This window comes from Pyxicephalus adspersus, chromosome 1, assembly GCF_032062135.1.
Source record: "Pyxicephalus adspersus chromosome 1, UCB_Pads_2.0, whole genome shotgun sequence".
Lineage (NCBI taxonomy): Eukaryota > Metazoa > Chordata > Amphibia > Anura > Pyxicephalidae > Pyxicephalus > Pyxicephalus adspersus.
The window spans coordinates 128,573,483-128,599,483 of NC_092858.1; the positions used below are offsets into that span (position 1 = coordinate 128,573,483).

The 26,001-nt window shown below is 41.3% G+C and overlaps 1 protein-coding gene and 1 long non-coding RNA gene across 7 annotated transcripts in view; one reads left to right on the top strand and one right to left on the bottom strand.

Annotated features, from left to right (window-relative positions):
* Positions 1–1,351: 1,351 nt before the first annotated feature.
* Positions 1,352–26,001, bottom strand: part of LOC140341427 (uncharacterized) — a 92,585-nt gene continuing 67,935 nt past the window's right edge. For 4 of the 6 annotated variants that reach the window (XR_011922877.1, XR_011922880.1, XR_011922876.1 and 1 more), the window contains 3 exons: positions 19,040–19,172; positions 8,001–8,191; positions 1,352–4,799 (listed from right to left, as the gene is read on the bottom strand). This is a non-coding gene — a long non-coding RNA (uncharacterized lncRNA). The other 2 variants (XR_011922879.1, XR_011922878.1) reach the window with 2 other exon arrangements.
* The window catches only part of BCOR (BCL6 corepressor), a 139,736-nt gene continuing 136,846 nt past the window's right edge, over positions 23,112–26,001 (top strand). The window contains exon 1 of the mRNA XM_072427164.1: positions 23,112–23,358. The gene's annotated coding sequence lies outside the window, so the exon portion shown is untranslated. The remainder of the gene's footprint in view (positions 23,359–26,001) is intronic.

A 26,001-nucleotide genomic window follows, 5' to 3' on the forward strand; every position in this document is an offset into this window, starting at 1 on the left:
ATTGTGAGCACCTTTGAGAGACAGTTAGTGACATGGCTATGGATTTTGTAAAGCGCTGGGTTATATGTTGGCGCTATATAAATACTGATAATAATAATAATATGTCAGGCCACATGATTCTTTCAATTTCTCTGTCACATTTACATTGGGTGTTTGAGGGTTGTCCCTTATATGGTTTACCACTACCAGTTGAGAGTGCACCCCATAAAACCTACATGTAGAATGCCCACCTGCAGGCATACTTATGCAGAATGGCAGCAGATGGAATGTCACAGGAACACTAAAGCACCCATCAATATAACCTAAGCACTTTTGGGTATCTTCTGCCCATCTATGCCTGTTTGGTTCCATCTATGTCATGTGGCCTATGCAGAAGCAATGCGGAATATTGACACCCATTAAACAACAATGCTGGTGGGAGAAGGGCTTTCCAAATTCTACTAAACTAAGGACTGGACTCCAGTAATTCCAGTGACACCCATGATAGGGCACTACTGATAGGGATTTTTACTGATACAGTAAGACACTATTCCTTCTCCCATTGACATCAACAATGGAGAACTATTTCTCCCACTGACCCCAATGATGGAGTATTATTTCTTCTGCTGACACAAAGGGAGACCCCATTACTCCCACTGACAAATTTATACAAAGCAATTTTCATCTCACTGACACCAATGCATAGTTTCTATAAATGATGCAGGGACACTTTTATTCTAGCTACTGATGCCAGGGAATCTTTTTACATCACCTATGCCAGGGTATTTATTAACTACCACTGATCACTAACACTGGAGCCCTTTTTTGCTGCAGGCTATATTTCCCCAACAGTTTAACAGGCAGTAAACTAGACCTTTGTTTAAAATGTTAGAAGACCCTGGCAATGCAATGCACAGAATCAATTTAAGTCTAATATGATGATGAGATAAAAAGGGAGGTGCTAGGCAGCGTCTGGTAAACTTTTATGTGTTTTCAACTCATGGTCCCCATGAGATATTCGCAGTTTGATAAAAGGTTTATATGTACATGTATTTAAATAAAAGACATCATAAGAAAAGATTGTTGAATTTCATTTGTCCCTGAGACCTAGGTAAAAAGTCAAAAATAAATCCCTAGCTTACTGGGGATCTGTGAGTTTGAGAGGCCAAACCCAGTACACTCCTGGTCAGCTTTCATCTTTTTCTGTGCAGGAAGTCGTTTAGTACAGTGTTCCTTACCTGACTTCTAACAGCACCCTCAAGTCATGGCCAGAAATAGCTTCCTACACAGGAAAGGAAGATGGAAGCTGACCAAGGAGGGTGAAGGTCACAAATCCCTGCATGAAACACACATAATATAATTTGATCCTATATTGAGGGTTCACAGAAAGTTTAATTAAAGTTTCCGCAATATACATACAGTAATTTTTTCAGAATATGCTAGTGTGTAAAATACCCCTACCTAATGTTAGTTTAAATTCTATAAAAAAAAAAATTCTAAAGCTTTTAGGTCTATTATTATGAAACTAAATTAACAATATAAATGCAGCATAAGCAAACTCTCCTAGTTTCTGCAGTAAATGTATGGAAAACCGATTGGAAAATAATGTGTAGAATGATAAATTGTCATCTTTTGCATGGCCAAAGCTTCAGTCAAAATTGTTATGCCTGTAGACACATATAGGAACCACAACCTATCTGTCTAGAGTGATCCTCTCACTTTAACAAGGATAAATCCTGCTGACTGATAAAACACAGGCACCTAGACATGTCCCTTCTCTACCCAAATTCCAGACCATTCTTATCAGGCAAACATTTATTGTTATGTTGGAGCTTGCCCATTCACTCAGAAGCTTTACCCAGTGAGAATGGTCCCATATTCAGGAGGAGCAGGTATACACAGGGATCTTTATATGCTTGCATTTTATAACAGTATTCACATCAGCATTTTGTTGTTGTTAAACTGAAGAGAAGATAGACTATCATGGGTGAACCTGGGTGACCCAGCAAACCTGGAATGGATTTGGTCCCGGATTGAAGATATTTGCTAACTAATAAGAAGTTATTTTAAGAAATCCCCCACCCAGGTTCTCCTATGATAGCCTAACTTTTCCAGTGTTGGAGAGCTTTTTAAAAATCAGACCCATTTACTGAGCACAATATTTAGAACTCTGGCCCAACAACCTATTTATAGGAGGAGCTCTGTAAGGTGTTGATTTTTTAAAGTGCTACATTTTTGGGAGGAGGTAACCAATGGCTGCACACATTTACCTGAGTATAGGTATTCCTACTAGGATAGGTATTCCTTTTTTAAAAAGGTAAACTGAGCACTAACCAATTATACTTTGTTTGAGGGGAATGGGGGAGAGTTTGTCTTTGGCTACACAATTAAGATGACTTTCAAATTAGAACAGCTGCAGTGTTTGCTAGAAAACTTTAGAAATCCATAAATTGTTATCACTTCTTTTTTGTGTTGCTCTTTAACACGTATCTAACATACAGGTGCACCTCAATAAATTATAATATAATTGAAAAGATAATTTAATATTATTATACAGTATATAGAGATACAGACAGTGACACAGGAGGAGAAGAGGACCCTACCCAGGAGAGCTTACAGTTTAAAAGGTGGGGAAGCAACACACACTAGGAAGGGGGGATATGGAATGGTAAGTGAATAGTAAGGGATTTTAAGAGACAGAAGACGGGTAGGCCAGTTTAAAAAGATTAGTTTTGAGTGCTCTTTTAAATGAACAGAAAGTAGCAAGCAAGACAAATTGGATGTGGACATTCCAGATAGTCAAGGCAGATAGTCACCGCAGCCCCAGGAAAGTCTTGGGGCCAAGCATTGTAATGGGAATATGAGTGAAGAAGTCATTAGTAGGTCATTGGAGGAGCAAAGAGAGCGGATGGGGGTGTATTTATCTGCCAGGTCAGATAGGAAAGTGGGACAAAAGTTGTGGATGGATTTGAAGGCAGGCAAGTCAGGCGGGATTGCTGGCCAATGAAGCACAGAGATACCATGGTCATTAAACCAGTTATTAGTAATTTGGGCAATGTGGGCAGGTGCCAAGTCCTGCTGAAAATTTGGATCAGCATCTCCATAAAGCTTTCTGAACAGAGGAAAGCATGAAGTGCTCTAACATTTCCTGGTAGATGGCTGCACTGACTTTGGACTTGATAAAATACAGTGGACCAACACCAGCAGATGATATGGCCAAATCATCTGATTGTGGAAACTTCACACTGGACCTCAATAAACTTGGATTCTGTGCATGTCCACTTCTTCTTTAGACTATTGGGCGTTGATTTACTCTGAAAAGCACTGAGCAACAGTCCAGTTCATTTTCTTCTTAGTTCAAGTAAGACACTTCAGATGTAAACTCTGGTTCAGAAAATTTCCCCCAAATTCTTGAATGGGCTGTGCTTCAAAATCTTTTCAAGGCTGCAGTTTTCCTTGTTGCTCGGGCACCTTTTTCTGCCACATTTTTTCCTTCCACTCAGCTTCGCATTAATATGCTTGGATACAGCTCTCTGTGAACATCCAGCTTCTTTAGCAATGACCTTTGGTGGCTTCCCCTCCTTGTGGAGGGTGTCAATTATTGTCTTCTGGACAATTGTCAAGTCTTCCCCATGATTGTGTGGCCTACTAAACCAGACTGAGAGGCAATTTAAAGGCTCAGGACACCTTTCCCGGTGTTTTGGTGAATAGGTGAGTGGTATGAGACACCCTGGGTATACACAATATTCTAATTTTCTAAAATGCTAAATTTTGATTTTTCATTACCTGTAAGTCAAAATCAGTAAAATGAAAAGAAATAAACACTTGAAATATATCACTTTGTGTGAAATTAATCTATATGAATTTCCCTTTTTGAATTGAATTACTGAAATAAATATACTTTTTGATGATATTCTAAGTTAATATGAACCTTTAGAAGATCTAAAAGGAAACACCAGACAACACAACTCAATGTAGTAATATTTATAATAGAATAGCATTATAATAATAGATATGACTATGGTAGGGATATTAGATTGTCAGCCCCTTTGTGATAGATCCCCTTTGGGATAGTTGGAGGTTTGACTGGGGACTTTGTAATGCACTGCGTAATATGTTGGCGCTAAATAAATACTGTGCATTATGTCAGTGCTATAGAATACAAGCATAATAATTATAATAGTAATAAAATATTACTGCCCAACACTGGGCTAAATTATTATGATTGAACTTGGTCCCCCATGAGGTTTTAAAATACTTTTTCACCAGGAGCAAAGAACTCTGTCCAGAAGCATTATAATTTCAGGATGGGAGGGGCATGGGGCATGGGGATATTACTAAAATAAATCAGCATCTCATTTGGTCTAAATAACCAACACTGAAGACATTTCACTACTCAAGAAGTTTTTTCAGTTCTAAAAGGTCTCCAAAACACATTTAAAGTGGACCTCAACTAAAATTTTTACTTTACATAAAAGAGTAAAAAACCATTTTATATAAAGTAAAAATATATATATATATTTTTACTACAACACCCTTTTTTTTTTAAAAAAAAGGGGGTGAAGCCCCTCTTATTCTGTCTTGATCACAGCAGAAATCAAGACTGAATGGGAGCACAGAGCTCCAGGGATACCTACATCCTGGGAAGCTTGTGGCTGCTCCTTCTGCACCCGATCTCGTGTCTGCAAAGTGTGAGATCGGGTGATGTAGCTGGAAGAAGGAAAAAGACAGAGCAAGATGACTGCACAACGCCGGGATGAAGGAAAATTCCAAGACGGCGTGGGACCCAATCGAGGACTTCTCCAGCACGATTGAGAGATCTGCAGGATTTAAGGTGTGATTTTTTTTTTATTTTCAGTTTAGTTCAACTTAAAGCATTTTTTAAACACATGGGTAACTCAGGTCCTTAAGCCAAACAACACAGAATGCTGCAAGAAGATGTTGATTCAAGATGTGATATCGGAAAGATTGTGAAATCATCCTGTTCTGATGACAGAATACATTTTCCATGGTGCCCTATGTAAACAGAACAAGGTAGTTTTATAAACTTTCACACCTACCATGTTGTTAGAAAGACTAAAGCTGCGTACACACTGCCAATTTTTGTCGTTGGAAAGGATCTTTCACGATCCTTTCCAACGACAAGGGAGTGCACGATGCATGAACGGTGCTGTACATACAGCACCGATCATGCTCTATGGAGAGGGGAGGGGGAGAGCGACAGAGCGGCACCCTGCTGCGCGCTCTCCCCTTCACTTTCATTACGATCGGCTGTCGTCCATCGTCCGTGGATCCGGCAGGTCGGTCGTCCGGACGATGGACGACACCGACTGTACACACGGCAGATTTTCGCCCGATAATTGGCCGATGCCGATTATCGGGCGATAAAAATCTGACGTGTGTACGTAGCTTTAGACTTGACACATTCCATGGTGGTTGGATCAAGGTGATTGGATTACCTATATGGTTATAAATGATGTGGTATGTTCCTGACACTCATTAAAAATTTGCTACTTGGATGAGCAGTCAAACACCTTTAACATTATAGAACAAATCCAACTGAATGTGCCTGACTACTACTAGCTATACCATGATCTGCAGAATTTTCACAGACACAGAGCACAAGTTGGATACATGGTAACTTTATCTGACACTGACAGTAAACACTAAATACATTGACTTGAATGGTGTGAATGGGTTTTAGTATCAACACAGATTAACTGAAACATATTTATATGGCATTTTGGAATAGGTATGAAATGTGAAAGTTAGGAAGGGAAATATTGCAGGCCATGGAGCCAGTGCATAGCTGGTGAAATCTTTCTGAACATATTTCTATTTTGGCATTACTGACATGGGCAGCTCATATGGAAAACAAAACTGCAGCTTTCTCTCATGCATTCCTAACAGCAGTTGGGAACAAAGTAAACAACCAAAATGATGATTGTACTGGTGCGCTGACAATAGCTGTCAATTAGAAAACTGCTGAGCTACACATGAAGGATGGACTTTTCAGAGAAGACAATACCATGACTGTTTCCTCATGACCCTGCAGAGAAGAAATAGCGACAGTCCGTATCAATGCTGCAGAGGGGATAGCAGATGAATGGGAAAACTAGCAATGTGAGTTAATGGATTGGAATGAGATTAAAAAAATCCCTTCTGGTGCTAAAACGGTAAAGCACAAAGACTTTAAAGAGCGACTCTAGGCATTATTAATAATCAGTCTGTGAACTTCAGAATATCTAATGTGACAAACAGCTGACACAACCTATCACAAAGCACTAAAGTCTATTTTGTAATATTTTTTTCATTGTACTGCCTTTACAGTCAGTTTCCTGCAATCAGTCATGCCTATCAGTTTCACCAGATAGGAAGTGATAGAACCTGCAACATGAACACATACACCAGTATAAAGGTAGTGATTGCTCAAGTCTTCCATAAACTATTGTATTGTATAAGTATATCGATTTCTATCCAAGTCCTTGTTGGAGATATCCCCTTGCTTCCTTTTTGGTGAAACCATTGTGACTGGGACAGTAAGAGAGAATTATTTTAACGGAGCCCCAGATAGCGGTAAAAAACAAACAGTCATTGTATTCCTTCCCTAAAGTTAAGGAAATGCATTGGCTGAACATACAATTTGAAGTAATTTTCTTGCATTTTCATCATGCTTACACAGTCTGTTGCCACTAAGACTTTCTTCCAACATTGTTTCATATGGTCTTCATTTTATTTTCAGGCAAATTCATCATTTTGGTTGTACTAATCATTGTAAATAAAACTAGAAGAAATGATTTTCATAGCTTTTCAGAGACTTCAATGTTATTTTTTTTTAGGCAGCATTCACATTATAGAGCTTTTGTGTGTTGTGTTAACATGTGTGAAGTTGTGCCTTGCTGTGTGTTTTGTTAAAGGGGAACTATACTCAAAAAAAAAAAAAACCCCCCTTCAATCCCGCAGGGCAGTCCGATCACTCGGGGGTGTCCGGCAGCAGGTCCTGCGTCGTCTCGGCATCTGTCCTGGAGCTGGTGCTCTGCCATCTTTGTCCTCTCTTCTGGGTTCTTCATCCTACGTCACCCGAACCAGGCGCGAGATCAGGTGATGTAGGGTGAAAAAAAAATTTGCCGATCTCACTGCGCATGTGTGAGATTGGCAAATTCTTCTCTTTGAGCAAAAAGGCTCCTTTTGCCCATGCCCGAGATGCTCTGACGTAGGTATCCCGGGAGGTTTTGCGCTCCAATTCATTCTCGACCGCCTAGGCAGACGAGAATTAGGGGACGGTGTTGCACCTAGAAAAAAAAACCAGATTTTTTACCCTACATAAAGGGTTCTCTACCCTTTTATGTAAAGTGAAAATTCTGAGTTTAGGTACTCTTAAAGGAAGGCCTATGACGTAGAGCATACACTATATTAAGTGAAACTAGGTGATCCAGCAAACCTTCAATGGATCTGGTCCAGGATTAAAAATATTTGCTAGTAAATAGAAAATGACTTTTAAGAAATCTATTCCAGGTTGCTAGCAAATGTTTTGAATTCTGGACCAGATCCATTACAGGTTTGCTGGATCACCCAGCTTCACTGAAGTGTATCCTCTCCAGCCTTGGATTTTTGCCCAATCGATCGTTCGTCGTTCGTTCGTCATTCATTTTGAACGATAAAAATTGGAAGTGTGTACGCAGCTTAACACAAGTAGCACAAGCCGACTGGCCAGTTCACTAGACACCAAAGATACAGTAGATACAATGTTCTCAGTAATTAATACTTAATAACAGAAGTAGTCTAGCTTCTCTCTTTCTCTGCAACAAATGTCTGTGTGAGGACACTAAGGACTGTGGCTGTTACTCAGCTATGCCAGAAAAGAGCACAGAAGAAGGACAGAAAGCAGCAGTATTTTCACTGAAGATAAAGGTATTTTAGGGCATTTCTACATGAAAGTCACAAATTAACTTGCAGGTTGAGGCTTAATATTGACTTAAACGAGACTTAAATTTGACTTTATCTTTTTTTCAATTGTTTACCTGTTAGCATAATTGTTGGTGGTTTTTGCTGTATATGATAGTTGGGGATTCTGCATTTAGGGCAAGCTGTCGTGGCCATCCTAAAGACTGTAGTATATTCACTGATGAATCAGCTGGCACTGTGTTTTCTTCTGCGATTGGCAATCTTGATTTCATTTGTCTTATTCTCTTCAGCATATTTTTATCTATATCTGCAAAAAATGTTTGTTTTATTGACCAGTAACATATTCAGAAAAAAAAAGTTCCTAATTTCTACGTCTTGCATTAATGTCTTTGGAATACAGCACATGATATTCTTTCCAGTATGGAATTAGTAACAGGTTTTCTCCTGGCACTAGTGGAGTGTGAAAGTAACACATGAAAGCTGTGTGCGCGCCTCATGTGTCTCCAAGAATACCCAGCATGTCAGAGTGTCACTTGTTTTTACAAGTTCATTCTGTACTCCCAGACTGCTTTGTCCTGACTCATGAGTGATCCCTGCATATGGCATATGTTTGGACCATAATGCAAACAAATCCATAGTAGCACGTTCCACCCAAACAGATCTGTTTCATTCCCAGCTGTGCATGTTTTGTGTTCTCTTCTCAAGTATTTATTACTGTCCGGAGAATTAGGTTTAACAAATTACCATAAAGACAAACCAGGTGTGAGACCACCTATTGGGTAAAACCATAGCAGGAAGGGAAAAGCATGGTAACTTTAATCAGAGACAGTAGTGCGCTGTATTTTAATATAAAGACAGAACAGAAGACAAATTTCTGTATGGCATTTTATGAACTTGACCACAGAGGGTCAAGAGTACAGTTAATTGTCATTATTATTAACAACTTTCATTTATAAAGCATCACCACATTACACATCACTGTACAAATATTACGGATGCAGATGACAATCCCAATCATGCCAAAGAATATATAAACTTGCTCTGAAATATGGAGGCTGTAATCATTGACCTTCTTCTGAAAATGTTACTGTGTGTTACAGACACATGACAAGCATCCAACAAAGCCACAATTCTGAAAGTCAGACACAGATGGGTTACTTGCATTTTTAAGCAAAGTTTATCAATGGTAGCCCACATATTTTTCATATAACAGGTTTCTTTAAAACAGAACATCCCCATGGCAGATATACTTTTGTTAAGATGTATTCTAGATCTAACATTTAAAGCTGACTGAACTTTGGGCATATGTCAAAATCACTCCCTCTAGCACCAGACATCTGAAAAAAGTTCCATGTATCTCTTTGGAACTGGGAACAACTAACAACCGTGGATGGAGGGTACAGAGGTAAGCTGTGGACAGGGGCTGCAGACATGACCTGTGGATTGGGGTGCAAAGGAAAGCTGTAAAGAAGTGGTGATCCCTGGAGAGTGTAGAAATATAGTGTATACAGTGTATAGTGGTGCAGAGGTTAGCCATGGACAGGGGTAGAGAAGATAGGTGGTAAAAGGTGAATTTTGGATAGCAGGGTTTACATATTAGCTGGGCGGGGTGTGCAATGATGAGCCATGGACAGTGGCCTATTGACTATTTTAGTGAAGTGCACTTTTACCTCTATACTCTGTGTTATGCACTGCTGACCCCCATTCCCTCCCTCCATTACACCTTTACTTTTTAAGCTCATACCACTTTTTTTTGTACACCTTTTAAAATGGCATTGATGTTTCCCACATGTATGTAGTGTAGACATAGTCTACACAGTTAGACATAAATTAAGCCCATTATTTAGGTAGGACTACTTAGCAATCATTGGTAAATCTAAAGCAAATTTTGCAATCAGATTCTAAGGTGTGGCTAGTTTATGATGGTGTTTTAGATTTGGACCTCAGGTGACCATAAGCCACCATAATGTGGTCTCCGCCTCTGCACTAACATCAGCAGAGCCAACTTTACAATTTTATGGAGCTTTCTGTAACACTGTGAAGATTTCCAGCCCTGAAGGTATTTGAATCTTGCCCGCACATTACATCACCCTATGATGTCTACAGACAACAGAGGCTGGTCAGACATGCAGGCATTATCTGACCACATTCAGGTATTTCAAGGAGAAACATAGAGGTTGCTACAGCTATTCTAACCCTTCATTCACCCCCCTGACAGCTGGTGGTAAAAATTAAAAGTAAAAAGAATTCAAGAATTCAAAGGATGACTCCCATTTCATATCTGCGGATATCTCAGGTGATACAGAGTTTCATATTGAAGATCATCTCGGAATGACTAATGATTTATTTGTATAGATGTGTTTAAAGCTGAACTCTAGGCAAACCTATAAACACACGTATAAAAATCTATAGGATTTGAATGTCTGCCTATCCAGTCCCCAGATTTTCACATCTGTGTCAGGAAGCACAGCTCTCTCTGTAGCAAAGTGGAGCAAAGACTATGCTGTTTCCTCATGACGCTGATTATAACCCTGGCCATCTGTAAAACTTTTCTCTACTTTGGTGACTTTAGTAGACACAGATAAGATTTCTGTAAATATAATATTACATCTGTGTCACAATGAGAGTTTTGTTTCTGTACTTTAATATCTGAAACCAGCAGGAAAGTACCAGCCTTGGCCCACTGTGCAGATACGCAAGTAGTTGCATTTATCTCATTTCTAGCTATTGTCTTAAGATCTAATTGATCTCCTTTAAGGTTAGCACAGTTGCCTTTTAGCAGCTCCCACGCAAGAACAATAATTAACCTCATCAGTGAGCTTTTCTTGGTCTTAAGTTTCAAGTTTCAAATTGTACACACTTTTCACTTCTGCTTTGAAAGTGTAGACGTTTTGGGGAAAACACATGTAAACTAGAACACCGAATAAGATTAGAATCTTAGCCCTGGATTCCTATTTGCATTTAAAACATATCCGGTGGATATATCAACTCGCATAAACAGCAACTGTACTGAGAAAAAATTGGGGATTTGACCCAATTGTTGTAAAAAGCCTTTTTTTGACAAACGGGCTATCAAAGTTTATCAAGGTTGAAAGAATCTGGTCCAAGAACTGCAGGATTGATATATAGATACGCTGTGCTGTTGTCCAGTCTCGAACGCAAGGTATGTTACATTTAAAGCCTAGTATATACAGGACGATTTTCACGTCACATGTGAAAAAATGATCGAATCTGATTTAAGTCTAAAAAAAAAGAACTGATCATAAGAGAATTGGTTACCAAGCTGATGTTTTGGCAAATATGGATTAAAAGTACACAATGTTGTGTGTATGACAGACCAATTAAATCCAGCAAAAATTCTGATCACTTTGAATCCAAGAAAGATGGTATTGTACATGCATGTGTAGTGTTTTGGGACTTTTAAAATGATCAATTACTGATTGGAAAACAAATTGGATCAGCTAGCCAAGTGCAAAATTGGCAGCTGATCTTGTCTTGTGTACGACGTCTAAGACCTGTCCTGAATATAGGCCACTCTGTGCTAGAGAAAAGATTTCATCCAAAATTTCCCCTGTGCGACTAACCTAATAAAATAATAATATTACACAGTATTTATATCGTTACGACATATTACGCAGCGCTGTACATAGTCCATAGTCATGTTACTAGTTGTCCCTCAAATGAGGTCACAATCTAATGTCCCTACCTCAGTCATATGTCTTTTATACAATCTAAAGTCAATATTGAGGGGAAGCCAAATAACCTAACTGCATGTTTTTGGGATATGGGAGGAAACCCACACAAACCTGCAAACGCAATACAGGTAAAGCAAAAGTAATTTTTTTAATGCTTAGCCAGAAAGCACTTCAGCTTTGCAAAAATCAAAGTTCACTCAGGTTACCTTAAAGTATATGTAAACAATAAAGTTATTTTATCTCCTTTATATATGGGCCTGTTAAATATACCATTGAAAGCTCCTTGGTATACCAATTTGACACATTTAAGGACTGGTAACCTGCTACATATTAACTTTTTGTTTTTGAGTTTTGATACACTTTAATTACCAAACAACATGACAACACAGTGTTTTCACTTTGAATTTCAAAGCATGTGTTGTCAGCTCATTGTACTACGTTCTTGATGTATTATAAAGAACACAGACCCTTTCCTACCCCTTCAAATTACAGGATGTCTGGTAAAGTTGACTGTGATATTTTGCATTTATAAGACAAAACTTTTTCAGTTGTATATTTAGGAGCTAATTGTTAGGATTTAAATAGGTGTGGCCCTCAGTAGTAATAATGTGGCCCCTTTCAGATTTATTCTCCTCAATGCACTCCACTGTTTTGTTTGATTTCAATACGCCAGCTATTACAACCATCAGAATATAAATTGAAATTCTACTTTTTCTTGGAGTATTAAAACTAGCCTCTCAGAGCCAATATTATATATCCAAATAGGATTTTAGCCAACCTAATTTTCTTACCTACTGTTGTTTTGGTAATACTAAGACTGGCCACTATAGTTAGATTCTGGCTATATAGTTAGATTCTTTGAACTCTAATTATAAAGCAGGGAATCTGTAATTCCCTGAAACATTCCCTGGTAGATACCCTATTTCTGTCATTTAAACACATGGACCTGGAAGATGTTCCACCAGAGAATGTTTGAGGGAATGTCAGATTCCTTGTTTTATCAATAGAGCCCTTAGTGTTGTTCCTGCCATAATCACCTAAAGGTTTCAGTGTTCAAAAGACAATCCCCGCATACAGGTACCCCTGCACATGGCGTGTTTATCACCATAAAATTAAAGTTTTTTAAACTGAGTACAGAGTAGCCTAATTTTTATTGTCAATCAACCTTAGCAGCACTTTATTGGATGCTTCCACTAATAATTACCTAATACTGGCATTAATTTACCTAATAACCTATTGATTGCTGCTTTTAGAACTCCACATAATCATTGGTTCTACTGCTGTGCATTCCATTGATTCTCAGGTAGGATATATGGCTGTAGAATGTTTTGAGGTAATTAGTTTCCATCTTTATGGGATGAGTAAAGTTTTTTCAATTTATAAGGAAGCACAAAACAAGATACAAGCACATGAACAGTTTTGGGAAGTAAATGTATTTCCCCATGAATTTGTAAGAAGCATTGTAGTGTCTTCTTTTAAACAAGGACCCATTTGTAAGCTGATAGTTAGGCCTGATTGCACTGCGGGCATATTTGATTATGATAAGTTGCTTTATGCACGCCAATAAGGAACTTGCTTTGTGAGTCAAGGTATTTATATATCCTTCCTAGATTACTCCTACTGATTTCTATAGTGCAGTTCATTGTTTCAAGATGACACGGTAATAGTTTACCTTGAACTTTTTCCAAGGTAGGATGGCCTGATTGGCTGTGCTAACACTTAGTACACACCTTAATGCTTTAAAAACTGCACTTACTCAGCCTTTTCTAGAGCTGTGTACAACATTCTGTAATTGGAAGACTTTTACTAAATGTGCAGAGTGCTAGATTGTTTTCTAAATGGAATGTATGAACGTGATTGTATTTAGATATATGTGTTAAGGCAACCTGCTTAATGCCAATAACCCTGTGTGTTAATCCTTTAAAAACTTCTTTTTGTATATAATTTGTAACTGTAGGGGTACCTGTAGTGTATATGTATGCATTTGTCTAAATAATTTAAACATACTTTTAAATTATATTATAAGTAGAATAAATACCCTAACTTGGCTTAGTATCAGCCTTAGTACCCCTTGACTGCTTTGTCCATACCTGTTCATTTCTGGAGTCAATGTGAAGTTGAGTTTTTTTTCACTAGAAATAACAGGTTGCAGGAGTAATCTTAATTTCCAAAAGTTTCACTGAATGATGACAGCTGTCAGAACTGTATAAACCGTTTTACACAAAGTGTGACTTGGGTACACAGACATTCCAGGTTGGAGCTTTGTTTAAAATGTATTAAATTTAACTACTGCTAAATATTTTTTTTATTTTATCAACCACAGTCTATACTCAAGTATAAACCCCATTTTTTCCTTTCCTCAAAATTCCATCAAAAACAAAACCTTGGCTAATATTCAGGTCTTAGTTATTACAACCTGCATCTTGTCACTTCTGCTTCATGTCACTAATGTCCCTGTGTGCCACAGCCCTCTCCTCTCTGTCTTACTGATTGGGACATCATTACTGGAGTAAGATAGATGAGAGAGCACCATAACACATATGTGATTCCCTGCTGCACTACTTTGAATACGGGAAAAGAAGTAAGAGGAGAATGTAAGCAGATAAGAGAAATAAGGGACATTGGTGAAGCAGAAGTGGCAAAATGCATCCTGTGTAAGGGAAATGAGAGCAGCTGCAGGAAACAGTGGGTATTAGTGACAGGGAGCAGAAATAGCAAGATGCAGTCTGTAGTAGGGAAGGATGTAACTGGCTGAAGGAGGACACAGGAGGACATTGGGGACAGAGGGCAGAAGTGGAAAGATGATATATATTGATATATACTCTGAATAGTTTACACGCAATTGTATATGTTGGAAACACTTGATTGTGGAAATGATATTACAGTATTTATAAAAAAGCTAGAGATAAAAAAATCTGCAACACTGGCTTCAATTTTTCTTAGTACTAGATATTTCCCTCAATTAATCATAGAATCACTTGTAAAGCTAGATATAGTTAAAGTAATATCTGCCCATGTATACTGAACACAGGACAAAGTTCATTGCAGGTGCCCATGGGACAATAACATATAATCTGTTTTATACAGGCCTGGCTGGAGCCCTTGTAAAAGATTAAAGGAACCCAAAGCTGGTGAATGAAGTAACTAAACAACACATTCTTGCACTTCCACTTGACATTGCATTGTGCTCCCCTGACAACCCCTCCCCCACCTCCTGTTTACCACTTTCTGGCCTGTTCAGAGCTCCTTCCCAAAGCCATAAAAACATTATTGAGGAAATTTAGGTGTGTGTCAGATTCATTCCATCTTAGCGGATACCTCCCAAGAAAAAATAAAAACATTTTAAGCAAACTAAAAGTCACCTGTGTCAGATTTTCCCCACAAATTTACCATTCATTGAACTGATTAACAAATGTTCAAAAGGAAAAACATTTTGGGCTCATACACTTACAATGTTGGCAGAAGTTGCTCGCTCTGAATTCCAGATGGAACACATTCAAGCCAGCTGCTCTATGGGGCCCATTCATAGGCAGTGAGCTTAGTCTGTAGAAGCAGGTCACTGCTTTGCCCTTTTGCTGCAGATATTTAACGCAGATGTGATAGTCTCTATTAGCCGCCAATCCAGCCCATTGAGGGTTAAGGCAAAGACATCTCCATGAAGAGTAATATATTCTTCTGTGTTCTGAGGCTGCTTAAGTGCTTGCTTGGAATAACCCCCAATGTTATGAGATTATCACGTATACCTTAGGCCCATTTATCTGCAGATCAAAGCAGAGACCTGCTTCTAGAGACACCCTTTGTGCCATTCACGCTACCATTTTCTTTGTAGAAACAAAGATTTGATCACACCGATGACTCAGATGCCTTAGGGGCACATTACAGGAGTCATCCTATGGCTGGTGACAGGATCACTAACAAGGCACAAGTTTCAATACAGTCACTCCCTCTCAAGCCAGGCCACACAGAAGTCACTTCCCCCCCTAACAAGAGAAATTTGGCAACATTTAGGGCCAACAAAGGAGTGATAGCTTAGAGATAAGCCAAAGCATATCCTGAGTGCTTCTGGCAATATGTAGACAGCCTTAGGCTACACACACACTTACAATGGTTCTCGTCTGATAATCAGCTCAGGGCCGATCTCCGACGAGAATCTGGCGTGTGTACAGCGTCCATCCATCCTGGCAGATCTACGAACTGATGATTGATCTTAATGGAAGTGAAGGGAGGGAGGGTGCAGCAGGGCGCCGCTCCGTCGTTCTCCCCCTCCCCATTGAGCTGTATGTACTGCACATGCATCGTGCAGTAGTGTGCAATTATTGCACGTGTGTATGCATCTTTCACGATCCTTTCCAACGACTATTATTGCACGAAGCATGAACGAGAGCTGTACATACAGCACTGTTCTGCTCAATGCAGAGGGAAGGGGGAGAGCAACGGAGCTTGCATTACGATCGTTGGTCGTTTATCGTCAGTGGATCCACCAGGACGGTCGTTCGGACGATGAACAATGCGCACTGTACACACTTCAGATTCTCATCCGATATCGGCCCTGAGCTTTAGTGTAAGGTTTCAATCAGACAAATGGGGCCTCAAAGCAAAGCCATATCTGTTGTGCAAACTGTTTAGGTATATCAGGTAACCTGATAAAATGAAAAACATGAACTGCTCATTTAGCATTGTGATTTACAAATGTGCTGCCTTTGGGAGTCCGTCTAGGGCAGGGGTGTCCATACTTTTTGCAAAGAGGGCCAGATTTGGTGAGGTGAAAATGTGTGGGGGCCGACCATTCAGCAGGTACTCAGGATTACTGTGGGCATGATCTGCGCTGGTTTCGCACAGCACACCCCCAACAGGGTGACGTTATGGATTCCCTGTGCACAGTCCAGTGTCAGTGCGGGCTCCGTGCAAAGCACATTCTTGGAATCAAATTGGGAGGGTTCTGTGCCGGTCCCGCACAGCTTATGCCCACTATAATGCCAGTGCTGGCAGGCCGCATAATATTGATTTTATGACAGAGGCTGTGGGCCGGTGAAAATCTGAACACGGGCCACAATTGGCCCCCGGGCTGGACTTTAGACATGCCTGGTCCAGGGCATAAAAGCTAGATTGAGTCACAATCCTTTATCTAGCATACACATACAGACATTTAAGGGTCTGTTTTCACTAGAGTTTTACTTCTGGCTCATTTAAAATAACAGAGAGCTGGTGTTGCTGTGTCCCAGGTTCACATGGACAGTTGCGAAGTTGTGCAGTTTCTCAACCACATGCAACCGCCTTCAATCATGTTGACATTTATCTATAGAGGACAACAGACAAAGGTGCATGTTCAATATAGATAGAGTGACAATTGACTATCAGATGCTGCAAGCAGTGCCTGTGAACATAGAATTTACTCTGGCGGTTGATGAACACCTGGCAATTACCTATCACAATCACATCTATTTATTAACCAAGCATTAGGCTGGCAGCAGATTGGCAGTTGGTAAGCTGCTAAAAAATCGTCATTGTAAACCTTTGCTTATACTGAGTAGTGTAAGACCTTACCAACACAAATCATTTTCCTGTGTCAGTATATTAAATGTTTTTTTCTGGTTAGATTGCATGTTTCTCTTGCAAAGTTGTGTAGCAGCTTGTAGTTTTGCTTTCTTACACTTGAAAAGGACAGGACAACTGCATGAATAATTCATAAAATCAGTATTAGCAAACATTTGCCCATCATGTCCCACTGTCACACACATTCGATACTGAACTAGGCACTAAAGAGCCAATGTACCCAAGGGCTAAATTACACCAACAATGTTTAAATTAATTACAATGCAGCCACACAGAACTGGTATATCTGGTATCTATTTATTCGAATTGGTTAAATTTTACCAACCCCCCCTGAAAAAAAAGACTAATTATACTGTGTTTATTTTTTATGAATGGCCTCTTTTCCTTTGTAACAATCCTATTCACTTTAAGATCGTTACAAAGAACAAGAGGACACTCTTTGCGTCTGGAGTAAAAGAAGTTTAAGCTTCGGATAAGGAAGGGATTCTTCACTGTAAGGTCTGTGAAAATGTGAAATTGGCTCCCTCAGGAAATAGTTTTAGCAAATACTATAGATTGTTTTAAAAGCTGGATGCTTTTCTAGAAACGCAGAATATACCTGGGAATTAAAGTTTTAAAGTTAAGATAACAGACTGTTGACTGTTGATCCAGGGAACATACGATTGCTTAAGGGAATCGGGAAGGAATTTTTTTCCCCTGTAGTGTAAATTGTATCAGGGTTTTTTCTTTTTTTTTGCCTTCCTCTGGATCAGCTATGTTAATGGGTTTTTAATAAGAATATGTTTAATTCCCTAGTGGTTGAACTTGATGGACTTAAGTCTTTTTGTAACCTAATATTTAATTTTTTTTTTGCACAAATCTAGGTTTTAAAAAGTTGCACAAATATCACATGACATTAAAAGATATTCCTTTATTCTACAGGTTGGTTGCTTTGACAAAATATAAAATGTGTGTGTGTGGGGGGGGGGGGGAGTGGTAAAGAGGCTAAAGTGTAAATAAAATTCTGCTTTGAGAATTTGTGATCAAGCAGCTCTTTATTGCAAAAAAAATCCCGGGTCTCCAGTCAAAAATCCCAGCTTCCCCTGCAGCTGTTAGAAATGAATGAACTCCTGTATGTGTGCATGAGAATTACATAATCTTGGAACGACCAATCATGATGGCTGAAGATGGAAAGCAGGAAGAGGAGAAGAAGATGGTGGTTCCCATGACTGAACACAGATAGATGAGTGTATTTAAAAAATTGCAATCACTCAGCTAGTTATTTTATTGCAGAAGGGACATAGTGTGTCTCTTCTGCAGTAATGGACCTGCCTGGTAACATTTTTCTTTCTAGAGGTTAGTTCCACTTTAAGTAATTTCCAGGCATAAAATGTCTGTTTTTAACATGTGTGTGAAAAATAAAAATGCCCCAGCAACAAAGCTGTTAATATCTGCTCCTCGTTATCTTATAAATTGCAATAGTTTTGATTTAGCAATCAGCTGTGAATGATTTTCTGCACAGTTGAGGCTAGAGCTGAATCGCTCGATCATCTAATTTGGAACAGGACACAATAACGTCGGGCTCAGCAGTAGGAACCACTGGCATCCAACACACCCAGAAGTGTTCGCATACAGAAGCCATGGTAGCATTTGAAGACAGTGAAGATTGGATGTTTGAACAGAGTACTCTCTGCCTGAGGTATAGATAGCCAGCTTCCACCGCTGCATACCAATTTTAAGTCATTGAGGTCTCTCACAATGAAGGTAAATAGACTTGCTACAACGATATTCTCTGAGCTCTCCAGCTTCCATTTGACCCTTGTGTCACTTTGAGATTCAGTGCATTAATGGTGAAATGGGAGACAAATGCAAAGAGAAGAAGGAGTGGTCCTATGACCCCACTGACCCTCACACAAAGGGTTACTTACTTCACAATGTTTTTTAAACATGTAGAACAGTATCAGATGAAGAAACTGCTTTGTTCTGTTTTTTCATAATTGTGTTTATGTCTTTCCCGTGCGTTTCTTGTCACATAATGGAAAACTTACAATAACTTTGTACCTGTAAAGAAAGGAAAAAATATATATATATATATATTATATAAATTAAACACAATCCTCTCCTTACTATGCTACAAATCTCAGCTGAAGTTCCTTCAATACCAGACATTTCCAAAAGTGTTGATTTCATGTGTTTGACAAAGCGTTTCTCCAGCTACCCTCCCTGTCATTACAGAACACAGCAGTAATATGGCAAGAGGCGCCAGTGAGCACTATTGGGGACAAAGGATGGGTGGACTGGTGACATATACTTAGTAGAGCAACGTTTGGCTGCACAGAAACTAGGAAAGACACATTTTCAGTGGGCTTTTCCAGACCTAGTGAACCAAAGTGTTTTGCTGTGGGTTAATATTATTAATAAACAGGATTTATATAGCGCCAACATATTACGCAGCGCTGTACATTTATTAGAGTTTGCAAATGACAGACAAATACAAACAGTGACACAGGAAGAGAGGACCCTGCCCTGAAGAGCTTAAGCTGCGTACACACGTCAGATTTTTCTCGCCCGATAATCGGCATCGGCCAGATATCAGGCGAAAATCTGGTGTGTGTAGTCGGCATCGTCCATCGTCCGAACGACCGTCCTGGCAGATCCACGGACAATGAACGACGACCGGACCGATCCTAATGCAAGGGAAGGGGGAGAGCGCGCAGCAGGGTGCCGCTCCGTCGCTCTCCCCCTCCCCTCTCCATAGAGCAGAACGGTGCTGTATGTACAGCACCGTTCATGCATCGTGTAGTCCTTTGTTGTTGGAAAAGATTGTGAAAGATCCTTTCCAACGACAAAAATTGCACGTGTGTACGCAGCTTTACAATCTAGGACGTGGAAGTAACACACAATAGGAGGGGGGATATGTAGTGGTGAGAAGTAGTGACGGTTTCAGAAGACAGGTAGGCAAGTTTGAAAAAATGGGTTTTGAGCGCTCTTTTAAATGAGCAGAAAGAAGGAGCAAGTTGAATAGGACAAGGAAGACCATTCCAGAGAATTGGCGCAGCTCTAGAAAAGTCTTGGTACTGTGCGTGTGATGAGGTTATGAGTGAGGAAGTCAGTAGTAAGTCATTAGAGAAGCAAAGAGAGCGGCTAGGGGAATATTTTTTTTACCAGGTCAGAAAGGTAACTGGGACAAGAGCTGTGGAGGGATTTGAAGGCAAAGCACAGGAGCTTGGATTTAATGGAAGTGGTTAGAAACCATTTTTTGCAGGCAGCTACACACAGGGACAAATCAGTTTTCCCATGCGGCTGCTTTTTGGAAATCACAGTTTGGTGGTTACCTGTGTTGCGGATCGGCACACAGCAGCACTGGGCAACCACGTGTTTTTTTGCTGTGGGTATGAAAGGGCCCCATATCTTCTCTACAACTATGTGGATTACTAGGAGTTTTTCCTTTCTTACATGATAGAGGTGCCGAAGTAAATTAATGAGCCAAAAACAGAGAGGGCTGTGTCCATGTAATGCACAAAGAACCATCAAGTCTGCGTTCAGGTGGGGTATATAAAAAAAAAATGACTATAGAATAAATTCACAAGGCTTTGCAAAAGGATCAAAAAGATGCTTGTGGACTAAAATTGCTCAATTTCCCGATTGTGCCTGATTCAGAGGCGCTTCCATGTGTACCAATATGACGCAAACAATGCATCACAAAAAATGACCTGTTTCACTTGCTGAAAAGTCAAAAGCATTCATAGCATGCAGTAAGGAATTGAACAGGCAGTGGGAACAGTGGTTCCTGGTGGCCAGCACTTTGCCATCTGCAACCCTGGTTCTTAATAAAGCAGCGTTTAAAAATCTTACAATGGATGGTACTAAACCAGCCACCACTTCCCCAATTCATTCCCTACGGGAGGCAGATGTGCTTACAGGGGAGATGCTGGCCAGTGGTGCAGCTAGACAAACGCTTTAATGGGAGTCATGGTAAGGAGAGGTATTTTGCATTATATACTAAACAAAGCCTAAATATAAGACAAAATAAAAATTCAGAACACATGTCTAATCTAGATAGCCCCCGCCCAAAAAAAATTAGGTAGATTATTCCTAAACTATTCCTAAATGCCTAGAATACACTTCATCTCACTTCTAGACATAAATCATTTCAGCAGGAGAAACTCACTTCATTCTACTTCACACTTGCACACTGACTTTAACACCTTGGATGAATCAGCTTACAAATGTGAATGTCATATGTACACTCAGGGCAAGTGTGTGCCTGCATATACAAAAAAAAAGTGTATGATGTCATCAGAGTGCTAAAATATTAGTGAAAGATTCACAGTTGTGATTAGCATGGAAATCTGGTGGAAAACACATGCAAACTTCTGTTACTCATTACTGAAGAGCTCCTGTTTATCATTGCCTTCTTCCAGCACAATGTATAAATCTTCTTTGTTTAAATTAGTGACCTGTGTGCTTCCTATTGTAGGTTGTATACTTACGAAGATGCATTATCACCTTGCAAGGGATATTTCACTTAGTTTGGTGAATGTGGGGAAAATTCACTTTGCAAAGAATACCCAAAGTTTACATGCAAGGTAATCTGGAAAAACAGGATTTTTTGCACCTGACTGGATAGTAGAAGTCAAGTCAATTTCACCTCATTCACTAAGTGAACTATTTCTCTTCTTTTTGCTGTGTGAACAACCTTCAATACTTCATCCCCTTTGTGTGATCAGTCGGCATTCATACATGGCCGTGTTGCACGTGTTTCTCTGCTGCTAATGGCAGAGTCATGTAGGAGAGAATTCCTGTAACCTCTATGGAATTGCTCCCTCGCCGGTCTGGAAAGCTGCAGAATAACGATCGCTGGGACGCCACTTGTCTCGGTAGCGATTCCATAGAGACTAACACAAAGTCTTCCAGCGATCCAGATGCTGTTGATGAATTGCCAGTATGGAGATCGCCTCCAAAATGATCTTAAAGCGTACCTAAACTCAGAAATTTCACTTTACATAAAAGGGTAGTCAACCTTTTTTATGTGAGGTAAAAATTATGTTTGTTTAAGTACAACACTTTTTTTTTTTTAATTCTCGATCCCCGATAAATGGGAGCGCAAATCCTCCCGGGATACCTAAATCAGGCATTCCGGGAGGCTCTTGAGTGCTACTTCTGTGCATGCCCAAGCTAGAGTAAAGAAAAATTTGCTAACCTCATGCATGTGCAGTGAGATTGGTAAGTTTTTTTTCCAACCTATGTCACCAGATCTTGTGTCTGGGTCGGGTGATGTAGGATGAAGTACCAGGAAGAAGAGGCAAAGATGGCGACGCTCGGTGCGCCGGCTCGGATATGGATGCGGGGGACGACACGGGACCCGATGGAAGACACCTCTGCGGGATTTAAAATTAGTAGATTTTTTTTGTTTTAGGCATTTTTGAATTTAGTTCTTCTTTAAGAGACCATGAAACCTTCTATAAGCGATGGGATAGAAGAGGCACAGAGCTGCATCCATGTAATGCCCAGCTAATGAACGCTCTGCCTGTGTGCATCACATTACTGTATAGAGCGCTCCGTGTGAATGAGGCCAGCCACGGGTTCAGCACGGCAAATACGTGTTATGAATCACTCAGCGAATCATTCACAGACTATTTTCACTCGTTGTGATTTCCTACAGCTGGAGGGATCGTGTCCCATGTGTAGGGGTGTGACGGCCTTGTCCGTAGGGACGGGTGTCTGCCAGACTAACGGGGAGACGGCTCGGTCACTGGGGCATTTTAATAAGCGGGGAATTTTGGTAGAGCCGGTCCGATTAGGACTAAACTGAGAACACTTTAACCCTAGGGAGACACAACAGGGCCCTAATCATAGCTTGTACAGAACCATAGCCGTGTCTGGCAGCCTTATCTGCGGAGAGTCGGCGCAGCTGTGGTGGTGAGAGGGAGAGGAGCGGGGAGGGCAGCCTGTGAGGAGAGAGGAGGCTGCAGCCCTCACTGCGCTTCCCTCATACGGAACAATAACAGGAACCTGCCAGGGCTCCCCATCCCGGCCACACAAACTCATAAAGTCACACAGGAGCAGCTGGGTGTCAGGTGAGCCCGCACACCTAGGTAAAGGGGAAATAACAGCTCTCCTGTCCGGCCACCTGCAGCCAGACATCCCAGGAACGGAAGCACCGGCTGTGAGGAGAACAGACCGCCAATACTTTGCCCCCCATTGCTGGACGGCCGAGGAGCTCCCAGAGACCCCCCGAGAAAAGGTCAGATGATGGCTGACGTGTCCCTGTGCTCTGTGTATTGATTGCTGTGTATTGATCCCATTGTGTTCTGACACATCGCTATTTGTTACTCCCGGCTCTCCTCTTCAGCTTTACATAACAGGAAAGCCGCCCCTATCTGCGCTCAGACATTGCCAAAGCGGCCGGCGGCTTCCTAAACTTCGCTGCCGCGATATGCAACTTTATAGCAGGGGGAGGGGAGCATCCGGGGGGGGGGGGGGTGCAGTAGTAACAATGATCACAGGAGGACGGCAGAGACCTTGTAGTCCGGGGACATCGATACTAGTCCGGTATCCTTCTACCAGTGTGTGCGATATCCAGGCTGACAGCGCAGGACGGGGGTGCGAGGCTAGCAGAACGGGACAGGCACCACATAGGAAGGACAGGACAGGCAATACATAGGATAAGGGGACAGGACAGGCAATACATAGGATGGAGGGACAGGGCAGGCAATACATAGGATGGAAGGACAGGACAGGCAATGGGACAGGACAGGCAATACATAGGATGAAGGGACAGGACAGGCAATAAATAGGATGGAAGGACAGGACAGGGAGGACAAATGTGGAGACTGGTTCCTTAGGAACCAGCTCTTGCAGTGCCAGTGACCCAGAGAGAGCCAGGCTGGATCGCTAGGCCCCAGGCAGATCTACACTGGCCTCAGTAGGAAAGTCTAAGCATTGGCAGCATGTTGGAGAGAAGAACTCCCTGTGTGGAAGCAGTGATCTCCCTGCAGAGTTTCGGCACACTCCCTGCCTAGTCAGACATATAGATCTGTAGTCAGCAGAGAGACCACTGCTTACACGCACAGAGCAAGGGTTCTGCTCTGCAACATACTGGAAAGAAAAAAAATGTACTGAGACTGATGAAAAAAAGCCATGAAACGTTACACATTTTAAATTTAAAGCCCCCTATTATATATGTTTTTGGATTAAACTCAGATTAGGAGTGCTATAATAAAGTTGGTCCATCGATCATCTGTGTCCAAGTGCTAGGTGCAGCGAGCCCATGATTTCCGATCGGACATAGTTTGGTGGGATTTCTATATACAGGAGACGATATACCAAGGGCTGAATCTCTGCCCGATCTTGTGTGGAGGTGACTCCGCTAAACACACCGCCGACACGTGCAAGCAGAGCAGCCTCCTGCGGCATGCCGCCTTTTCCCCACGGCTTAATCGCCGGCTAACTGAAAACATGAATCGGATGGCGCTGCTGGTAATTAGCCGGGGAAGGTGCGCGGTGATCTCCCATGGACCGCCGGCACACATGCGTCCCAAGGGCAGGATGTGTGTGTGTTCACCTCGCTCTGATCCCTCCGCTGTGATGCAATCGGGGGATTAGAATGCCGCCGGAGCAGCCTGGTGACGGAGATAAGCGGCCTGTACGCGGAGGGTGGCCGGAGATGACAGCATTGTCAGCGATCGATTGGCACGAATGCTGCGTTAACCCTTCCTGCACTCGCTCTGCCTAATGTGGGGGCTGGAATAAAATGCCAGGAGGGGGATGGTGACAGCCCAATAATTGACAGATCCTTACAGATTATGTAAAGCTGATGAGGATCCTCGGTTTACCGATAGGAAAATGTGTAAATATCGGGCCACTCCATGCGCGATTGGCACGACAATAATAGAAGATGGCTACGACGTGCCAGTAATAGGCGGCACAGCCTTCACCCTCCGGTGCCTGGCACATCCGACGGGGTAATGTCAGCCGCAGCGGATTGAGGAAGTCCCAGGCGATCAGCAGGAAGGGTGCGGGCTCAGCGCCTGTCACAAATAGGTGACTGAGAGTTAATTAGAAAGTATTCTCCGGATCAATGACTCGCACAGCCCATTAGCTATTCCGCTGCCTAATTGCACGCCGCGCTGCCATCTCCACGACGGAGCCGCAATCAGCAGCTGGGGATTAGGGAGATTACACGGCGTTTAACCCCTTCTTAGCCCGGGGATGGCGTCATTACATGGAAGGCTGTCTGATGGGGGGATAATGTGATTTCTGATGGGCCAGACCACGATTAGTACTCACAACCTTTCCTAAACCGTGCTGGGGGTGAATAGGCTAATGGCGATGTGCCCAGGAAAAGCTCCCTCTTGGAGGCATTTACTTTCCTTTTTCAGAAAAGCATTGGAGATTTGTATTTCTTGGGATGCTGAAGACAGATCGGAATATTGCAACCTAAAAAACATTGCTTAATTATAAATAAACCCAGCAGGCAAATTCCTTATAAAGTGTAACACATTCACAGTGATACTTCCATTTCATTCTCAGTATTTATAAATAAAACCAGCAGTCCTGGACTCCATAAGCATTTGGAGTTGGAGCCTGTTCTTGTCATGGGAGCTTGTTTGGTATTCTTGCATTTGCCATGTCTTCTGGACAAAGCATTGTAACCTATTAAAGGCCAATTAATTCTCTGGCAATAAACCAAGCCCAGAGTACAAATAGTGGGGTCAGATGGTCCAAAATTTACGGCTCACATTTGGGCAGAAGTCTGCCCCATAGTAAACACCATGGACTTTAAGAGAGGCCCAGCCCACATAAATGAAGGATGAGGTCAGTTTGCAGTGGGGTTACAGTCCGCGCTGATATTCCACCAGGAGCTGGAACTTCTACAAAGTTTTGA